Source organism: Giraffa tippelskirchi, chromosome 7 (genome assembly GCF_054371585.1).
Source record: "Giraffa tippelskirchi isolate mGirTip1 chromosome 7, T2T-mGirTip1v1.2.pri, whole genome shotgun sequence".
Classification (NCBI taxonomy): Eukaryota; Metazoa; Chordata; class Mammalia; order Artiodactyla; family Giraffidae; genus Giraffa; species Giraffa tippelskirchi.
Genome location: NC_137281.1, coordinates 160,787,081 through 160,796,785, shown reverse-complemented (window position 1 = coordinate 160,796,785; position 9,705 = coordinate 160,787,081). Strand labels below are relative to the sequence as shown.

Here is a 9,705-nt window from a genome sequence, read left to right as displayed (position 1 = left end):
CCTTCTGGGAGGCCGGCCTCTCGGAGTTGTGGCGTCCAGAGGGAGAGAGAGGCGGGGAGGCCGCGGGCCGGGCTTCCGTACAGCCGTGTCGTTGCGCCCGGCTTTCTTCCCGAGGCACGGTTACTTCCCCGGTGAAACGGCAGCAGTGGTGTTTTCACGGGGGAGACTCCTGATGCAAGCGCTGGGTGTGCTTCATTACAGCTTGCTTGCTTCCCCGTTTTCCTTACTTCTGAAGCGCTTACTGGGTTCCTGTCTTTTGGCCGAACCAGAGCTAGAAAACTAGGGTCCGAAGCCCAATCAAGCGTAGTGGGCACAGCTGCTAGGAATAAGCACTGGCATCTATTTGCTGAAGGCTGACTGTAGGCCAGGTAGTGGTGTTACATACTTTACCCAAGCCTTGAACATTCCCAGGAGCTCTGCATTGTTAAACATTGTGGCACATAGTGAGGAAACTGGGTCCTTTGTCCGACAGACGTTGTCCACCAAATCCTTATGGTGTCATGTAACATGCTTCTCTACCTTAGTGCTGCTTGCGCAGTGCCTCGGTCGTGTCCATCTCTGTGACCCCACGGACTGTAGCCCACCAGGCTCCTCTGTCCACGGGATTCTCCAGGCCAGGATACTGGAGTGGGTTGCCTAGACCTCCACCAGGGGATCTTCCCAACCAGGGATCAAACCCACATCTCCTGGTCTCTAGCATTGGCAGGCCGATTCTTTTACCTCTGAGCCACCAGGGAAGCCCCTCTCTACCCTAGAATTTCCCGTCAGTTCCAATTCAGTTGCTCAGTCGTGTCCGACTCTCTGCGACCCAATGGACTGAAGCACTCCAGGCCTCCCTGTCCATCGCCATCTTCCGGACCTTGCTCAAACTCATGTCCATCAAGTTGGTGATGCCATCCAACCATCTCATCCTCTGTCGTCCCCTTCTCCTCCTGCCCTCAATCTTTCCCAGCATCCGGGTCTTTTAGGATGAGTCAGTTCTTCACATGAGGTGGCCGAAGGATTGGAGTTTCAGCTTCAGCATCAGTCCTTTCAGTGAACATTCAGGACTGATTTCCTTAGGATGCACTGGTTGGATCTCCTTGCAGTCCAAGGGACTCTCAAGAGTCTTCTCCAACACCACATTTCAAAAGCATCAATTCTTCGGCACCCAGCTTTCTTTATGGGCCAACTCTCACATCCACACATGACTGCTGGAAAAACCATAGCTTTGACTAGAAGAACCTTTGTTGGCAAAGTAATGTCTCTGCTTTTTAATATGCTGTCTATGTTGGTCATAGCTTTTATTCCAAGGAGCAAGCGTCCTTTAATTTCATGGCTGCAGTCACCATCTGCAGTGATTTTAGAACCCAAGAAAATAAAGTCTGTCACTGTTTCCATATCTCTTTGCCATGAAGTGATGGGACCAGATGCCATGATCTTAGTTTTTTGAATGTTGAGTTTTAAGCCAACTTTTCCACTCTACTCTTTCACTTTCATCAAGAGGCTCTTTAGTTCCTCTTCACTTTCTGCCTTAAGGGTGGTGTCATCTGCATATCTGAGGTTACTGATATTTCTCCCAGCAATCTTGATTCCAGCTTGTGCTTCATCCAACCCAGCATTTCTCATGATGTACTCTGCATATAAGTTAAATAAGCAGGATGACAATATACAGCCTTGACATACTCTGTTTCCTATTTGGAACTATCTGTTGTTCCGTGTCCATTTCTAACCTTTGCTTCTTGACCTGCATACAGATTTCTCAGGAGGCGAGTCAGGTGGTCTGGTATTCCCTTCTCTTTAAGAATTTTCCACAGTTTGTTTTGATCCACACAGTCAAAGGCTTTGGCATAGTCAATAAAGTGGAAATAGATGTTTTTCTGGAACTCTCTTGCTTTTTTGATGATGCAACTGATGTTGGCAGTTTGATCTCTGGTTTCTCTGCCTTTTCTAAATCCAGCTTGAACATCTGGAAGTTCACGGTCTATGTCTACGTACTGTTGAAGCCTTGCTTGGAGAATTTTGAGCATTACTTTGCTAGTGTGTGAGGTGAGCGCAATTGTGTGGTAGTTTGAGCATTCTTTGGCATTGCCTTTCTTTGGGATTGGAATGAAAACTGACCTTTTCCAGTCCCATTGTTATAGCCACATGTTTTGGGAAGCAAGCTCACTCAGAAGGACAATGCAGGTAGTGGAGTGCAGTTTATTACACCGGCGGGCCCAAGGCAGAGTCTCCTCTTAGCCAAGGACCCCGACCAGCACTTGTGAAAATCTTTTATACCCCATGTGTAGGTGTCCGAACTCACCACCCCAAATTCCTTGAGACTTACATAAACAAAGGAAGGGTAAATATAATCACAATAATCTCATCATTTAGGTGTTATGTGTTCAAACAGTTAAACAATTGGCCAATAATCAATAAGCCCGAGGTTACACTCCCATAGGTACAGAAAAATGTACGGCCTGTCCAGAGACAGGGGTGATTAGTGTACTTTTTCTCTTAGGCGATGAGTAACCTGGATACGATCTTCAAGGTTCCCCTGTCTGGAGGGGTCTTATCCTTCTATTGTCATTTCCACAGGCACTAAGCACAGAGTTCAGAGTCCATTAGAGAGGTGGCCGAGCATGATCAGCACGAACAGGCCTGAGATGGAGTCCAGGCCCCAGGAATTCCTTCTTCACCATGGCCACTACTGAGCTTTCCAAATTTGCTAGCATATTGAGTGCAGCACTTTCACAGCATCATCTTTTAGGATTTGAAATAGCTCAACTGTAATGCCATCACCTCCACTAGCTTTGTTCATGGTGATGCTTCCTAAGGCCCACTTCACATTCCAGGATGTCTGGCTCTAGGTGAGTGATCACATCATCGTGGTTATCTGGGTCATGAAGATCTTTTTTGTATAGTTTTTCTGTGTATTCTTGCCACCTCTTAATATCTTCTGCTTCTGTTAGGTCCATACCATTTCTGTCCTTTATTGTGCCCATCTTTGCTTGAAATGTTCCCTTGGTATCTCTGATTTTCTTGACGAGATCTCTAGTCTTTCCCATTCTATTGTTTTCCTCTATTTCTTTGCACTGATCGCTGAGGAAGGCTTTCTTATCTCTCCTTGCTATTCTTTGAAACTCTGCATTCAAATGGGTATATCTTTCCTTTTCTCCTTTGCCTTTCACTTCTCTTCTTTTCACAGCTATTTGTAAGGCCTCCTCAGACAACCATTTTGTCTTTTTGCATTTCTTTTTCTTGGAGATGGTCTTGATCCCTGCCTCCTGTACAATGTCAGGAACCTCTGTCCATAGTTCTTCAGGCACTCTGTCTGTCAGATCTAGTTCCTTTAATCAATTTCTCACTTCCACTGTATAATCGTAAGGGATTTGGTTTAGGTCATACATGAGTGGCCTAGTGGTTTTCCCTACTTTCTTCAATTTAAGTCTGAATTTGGCAACATGGAGTTCATGATCTGAGCCACAGTCAGCTCCTGGTCTTGTTTTTGCTGACTGTATAGAGCTTCTCCATCTTTGGCTGCAAAGAAGGTAATCAATGTGATTTCGGTTTGTCTGGTGATGTCCATGTGTAGAGTCTTCTCTTGTGTTGTTGGGAGAGGGTGTTTGCTATGACCAGTGCATTCTCTTGTCAAAACTCTGTTAGCCTTTGCCCTGCTTCATTCTGTACTCCAAGGCCAAATTTGCCTGTTACTACAGGTATTTCTTGACTTCCTACTTTTGCATTCCAGTCCCCTATAATGAAAAGGACACCTTTTTTGGGTGTTCTAGAAGGTCTTGTAGGTCTTCATAGAACCGTTCAACTTCAGCTTCTTCAGCATTACTGGTCGGGGCATAGACTTGGATTACCGTGATATTGAATGGTTTGTCTTGGAAACGAACAGACATCATTCTGTCATTTTTGAGATTGCATCCAAGTATTGCATTTCGGACTCTTATGTTGACTATGATGGCTACTCCATTTCTTCTAAGGGATTCTTGCCCACAGTAGTTGATATACTAGTATCTACTATTTAACCCATTCCAGTCCATTTTAGTTCACTGATTCCTAAAATGTTGACGTTCACTCTTGCCACCTCCTGTTTGACCACTTCCAATTCGCCTTGATTCATGGACCTAACATTCAAGGTTCCTATGCAACATTGCTCTTTATAGCATCAGACTTTACTTCCATCACCAGTCACATCCACAACTGAGTGTTATTGCTTTGGCTCTTCATTCTTTCTGGAGTTATTTCTCCACTGATCCCCAGTAGCATATTGGGCACCTGGGGAGTTCATCCTTCAGTGTCCTATCTGAAATAACAGGGAGGGGACACAGCCCCGCCCAACAACAGAAAATTGGATTAAAGCTTTATTGAGCACGGCCCCGCCCACCAGAACAAGAACCAGTTTCCCCTCAGTCAGTCTCCCATCAGGAAGCTGCCATAAGCCTCTTACCCTTCTCCATCAGAGGGCTGCTTCTGCTGTTGCTAAGTCGCTTCAGTCGTGTCTGTACAACCCCATAGACAGAAGCCCACCAGACTCCTCTGTCCCTGGGATTCTCTAGGCAAGAATACTGAAGTGAGTTGCCATTTCCTTCTCCAATGCATGCAGGCATGCTAAGTCAGTTCAGTCGTGTCTGACTCTGTGCGACCCCGTGGACAGCAGCCCACTAGGCTCCTCTGTCCAAGGGATTCTCTAGGTAAATACTGGAGTGGGTTGCCATTGCCTTCTCTGACTGAAAACCACAATGACAGAAAACTAACCAATCTCATCACATGGACCACAGCCTTGTCTAACTCAATGAAACTTTGAGCCATGCCATGTAGGGCCACCCAAGATGGACGGGTCATGGTGGAGAGTTCTGACAAAACATGGTCCACTGGAGAAGGGAATGGCAAACCACTTCAGTATTCTTGCCTTGAGAACCCCATAAACAGTATGAACAGTAGAGTTTCCTGTAAGCTGGTAGTTAGATGTAGAGAGTTAGGTTCAGTTTGAAAATACCTCATTGGGTTTGCTCTGCACTTGCTGTTGATCCAGATTGGGAGGCTGAGCTGTCTAGTTTTCTCTCCTTTAGTGGTTAAGATGGACCAGTGGATTCCTGGACAGTCTGTGACATCCATTATGAAGCTGCCCATGGGTCTTTCACCTAAGAAACTTCCATCTCTGTTCTCCAACCTTCCCTTACCAGTTAGAACTTTTATTAGTCAATGATATCCTTCCTTTTTTTTATCTTTAATATGAGCAACTACATTTCTCTTCCTTTTCTTCTTTATAGTTGATTTACCATGTTTCAGGTGCACAGCAGAGTGATTCAGCTATATACATATTTATATACGTATGTATATTCTTTTTCAGATTTTTTCCATTACAGGTTTTTATGGAATATGGCTGTCTGTGCTGTACAGTAGGTTCCGGATGTTTCTCTGTTTTATATATAGTACTGTGTATCTGTTAATGCCAAGTCCCAAGTCTATCCCCACCCCCACTTCTGTTTCTTAACTGCAGAGCATTCTGCATTTTACCTAAAATCGCAGCGATCACTCTACACTGGAGAAGATAACCCTTTCTCAGTTCTTCTGACTGGTACCTAGTGCTCCATCAAGTGAGTGTCCCTCCCTTTACTCTGTCCGTCCCTCTAAAGGACATTAGAACTATTTCTGGTGTTTTGCTGTTAAAAACAGAGGTACTGTATTTTTGGCCTTACGCTGTAAAATGTTATGAAAACGTAAGATGGTGTTACTACTGATGTGTGCACTTTTAATTAAAAACAAAAAAACACAACTCCTGGGCAGCAGCACCAAAGCAAGTGAGAGAGGCTCTGCCCTCCACTCTCTCAGTTCTGTGAAGAGTTAAGCCAGGACTTAAGTAGGCATCATACTCAGTAAGCGTTCTGGGGAGGCTGAGTTCAGCAAAATCCATCGTCCCAGCAACCAGGCACCCAGGGCCTCCCTTGTGTCAGGAGCAGCAGGGCCCCGGGTGCGACCCCTCCCGTTCTTGCTGCATCATCAGATTGATGAGGGTCGTCTACTCGAATAAAACATCGTTGCTTGGGAGTCAAGCATCTGGACAGAGTTGGGATGGACGAGATGAGGCTTATGAATGAATGGAGGAGACCATGCTCTTGCACTCAGTTGCTCGGTCGTGTCCGACTCTGCAACCCCGTGGACTGTAGCCCGCCAGGCTCCTCTGTCCATGGGATTCTCCAGGCAAGAAGACTGGAGTGGGCTGCCATTGCCTTCTCCGGAGGATCTTCCCAACCCAAGGGTCGAACCTGGCTCTCCTGCATTGCAGGCAGATTCTTTACCCACTGAGCCACCTGGGAAGTTCATGTGTCTCTGACATTAAAGTGAAAGTCACTCAGTCATGTCTGACTCTTTGCAGCCCCAGGGACTATACAGTCCGTGGAATTCTCCAGGCCAGAATACTGGAATGAGTAGTCTTTCCCTTCTCCAGGGGATCGTCCCAACCCAGGGATTGAACCCAGGTCTCCCGCATTGCAGGTGAATTCTTTTCCAGCTGAGCCACAAGGGAAGCCTAAGAATCCTGGAGTGGGTAGCCTATCCCTTCTCCAGTGGACCTTCCCAACCCAGGAATTGAACTGAGGTCTCCTGCTTTGCAGGCAGATTCTTTACCAACCGAGTTATCAGGGAAGCCGTCTCTGACATAAATGCTACCAATGGTTTCTTAGTCAGTCTCCTAAGGCAGTAGAAATAAAGACCAAACAAATGGGACTAATTAAACTTACAGGCTTCTGCACAGCAAAGGAAACCATAGACAAAATGAAAAGACAGCCCACAGAGTGAAAGAAAGTATTTGCAAATGATACAGCTGACAGTGGCTTAATTTCCAAAATATACAAATAGCTCATACATAATTCAACAACAAAAACTAAAGGACTTGATTGAAAAATGGTCAGAAGACCTAAGTAGACATTTCTCCAAAGAAGATATACTGATGGCCAGTAGGCACAATGAAAAGATACTCAGCATTGCTAATTATTAGAGAAAAGCAAATCAAAATTACAATTAGGTACCAACTCAAACTGGTCAGAATAGCCATCATCAGAAAGTCTACAGATAACAAATGCTGGAGAGGGTGTGGAGAAAAGGGAACCCTCCTACTCTGCAGGTGGGAATGTAAGTTTGTGTAGCCACTATGGAGAACACTGTGGAGGTTCCTTAAAAACTAAAAACAGAGCTACCATATGACCCAGCAATCCCACTCGCAGACATATATCTGGAGAAAATACTTTGAAAAGATAGATGTACCCCAGTGTTCATTTCAGCACTGTTTACAATAGCCAAGACATGGAAACAACCTAACTGTTCATCAACAGGTGAAGGGGTAAAGAAAACAGGACAGATATGCAATGGAGTACTACTCAGTCATGAAAAAGAACCAAAGACTGCCATTTGCAGCAGTATGAGTGGACCTGGGGATTATCTACATAAATAAATAAAACACTAAATAAAATAAGTCAGAAAGAGATAGACAAATACCATATGATAGCACTTATGTGTGGAGTCTAAAGTATGGCACAGGTGAACCTATCTGTGAAATAGAAGCAGACTCAGTGATAGAGAACAGACTTGTGCCAAAGGGGAAGGGGATGGGGGCGGGGTGGACTGGGAGCTTGAGGTCAGTGGGTACAAACTATTCTGTATAGAATGGATAAACAGCAAGGCCCACTGGACAGCACAGGGAATGTATCCAGATCCTGGGGTAAACTAGAATGGGAAAGAATGTAAAGGAGAATGTATATAACGTGGGCCTCCCAGATGGCGCGAGTGGTAAAGAACCTGCCGGCCAGTGCAGGAGACATAAGAGATGTGGGTTCAATCCCTGGGTCAGGAAGATCCCCTGGAGGAAGGCTTGGCAATTCAGTCCAGTCTTCTTGCCTGGAGAATTCCATGGACTGAGCAGGCTGGCGGGCTGCAGTCCATAGGGTCGCAAAGAGCGACTGAAGCGACTTCACACGCACGTGTATAACGGAGTTACTTTGCTGTACAGCACAAATTAGCACAATATTTTAAATCACGTACACTTTGGTAAATAAACTATGTGCGATTCACTAGTCTAAATGCTTACAAATACGTGTTAAGTCATTGAATCCGCGTAACAACTCTATGAAGTCAGTACTGTTGTGAGCAGTTTTCAGGAGAAGGGAGCAGACACAGGCAGGATTTGGGCTTTGACTTAGTTCCAAGCAATCTAGCTTCAAAATCATGGACTTTTTTTTTTTAATTTTGCGTATTTTAATTCCAGAACTAAAACCCATAGTACACAACATTTAAACCCTCCTGCTGTCTCTGGCTTCTCACTTGAGGAGCCCCAGGCCCACTCCACCACACCTACCCCAGGACCAAGCTGGGCCTGGGCATTGATGAAGATGAAGCAGCGTGTGTTCTCGTAAACATGCCTCTTTGCTGCTGAGCTTTTGAACCGTAGGCCTGATTCTGTTGCTCTTCAGGTAAACGCTAGCACCAACACAGCCTTTTGAGGCCCCTGAGCCTCTCCGGCTCCATTTGCCTCCTACTTCCTCTCACTCCCAGTGGTTCAGCCATAACAGCGCCTCCTGTGTGACAGTCACGCCTTCTCCCTTTCAGGCCCCTGTATAAGCCGTCCGCCCTGCCTTGATGCCTCCTAGGAGCATGTGGGCCACTGTTTTCTCATCGGTCTGGTCTTATGGAGCTGTTCTCCTGGGCAGCTTTCTCTTACTCCTGCCTAGTCTGGACTAGGGAGCCTACCTACGCGGTCACTGTCCCTGTAGGTTTCCTCATTACTGGCCCGCGTCTCACTGCACGTGACTGAGTGCCCGTGGTCAGCTCCCTGAGGGCCATCCTGGGCGTGTCCTGCTCACTGAACATCTCCAGAACTCAGAACGGTGGCTGACTCGCAGTGAAGACGTGCTGGATGGAAGGGGAGGCTGGGAGAGACGAGGGGTTAATGTTTTGTTCAGAGCCGCACAGCGAGTAGACGAAGAAGCCGGTGTTTGAACCTGGGTCCTTCCGATACCAGAAAATGTCCTATGAGCCACACTGTGATAGTGCAGCGTTGGGGTTTGGTTGTTCACGTTTTACCTTTGGATCCCCGGGTCTCTTCGAGCTGTGTTACCTCTGGGAAGGCTGGCCTTGCGGAGGTCTCTGTACTGTCTTCCATGCAGTTCTCAGCCATGTTTCCAGGAGCTTTCTGCATGAATACTTGTGCTCTTAGACTCTTTGTCAGGAGCCAGGAGTCTCCATCCCAACCGAGAGCTTGGCTCATTGTTCTTTGAAGGAATAGCCCCCTTCCCTAATGCATATTTTATAGAGCCCTGGAATCGTCTTTGGGATTATCGTCCCTGGAGGGGTGGTGCTTGCCTCTGTTCATGGGAACAGTCAGTGCTATTATGTTACACTGGTTTCCTCTCCTGGAAGGTAAAGCTTTCCTGTGAAACCTTCCCTAAGTGGAGAAGCAATTTTACCCTACCTTAGGGGATGCACCTTGCTAAGGGATGCGCAGTAAATCCGGATAAAGCAGAGATGGTTCCACGCTGCGGTGGCTTGGTGCTGAGATGCTGAGCGTGGTTCTCGGGGAGGGAGTATGGCGGGGCCCCTGTCTGCCTGGGGTGCTCGCTGCAAAACAAATGCTGAATGCTCCTTTTGCTTTTTGCCTTTTTTTTTTTCCTGTAAGCGCGAAATCCTCTTTGGATTTCTTTAGGTTAGCGAAAATAGGTACTCATGTAGGCCTTTTGGGAA

General features: G+C 46.3%; 1 protein-coding gene across 2 annotated transcripts in view; it reads left to right on the top strand.

Annotated features, from left to right (window-relative positions):
• NRDE2 (NRDE-2, necessary for RNA interference, domain containing) overlaps window positions 1-9,705 on the top strand; it is a 45,864-nt gene that overhangs the window by 224 nt on the left and 35,935 nt on the right. The window contains exon 1 of one of the 2 annotated variants that reach the window (XM_081510875.1): window positions 1-114. The exons of the other annotated variant lie outside the window; for it this stretch is intronic. The gene's annotated coding sequence lies outside the window, so the exon portion shown is untranslated. The remainder of the gene's footprint in view (window positions 115-9,705) is intronic. 2 annotated transcript variants of the gene reach the window in all.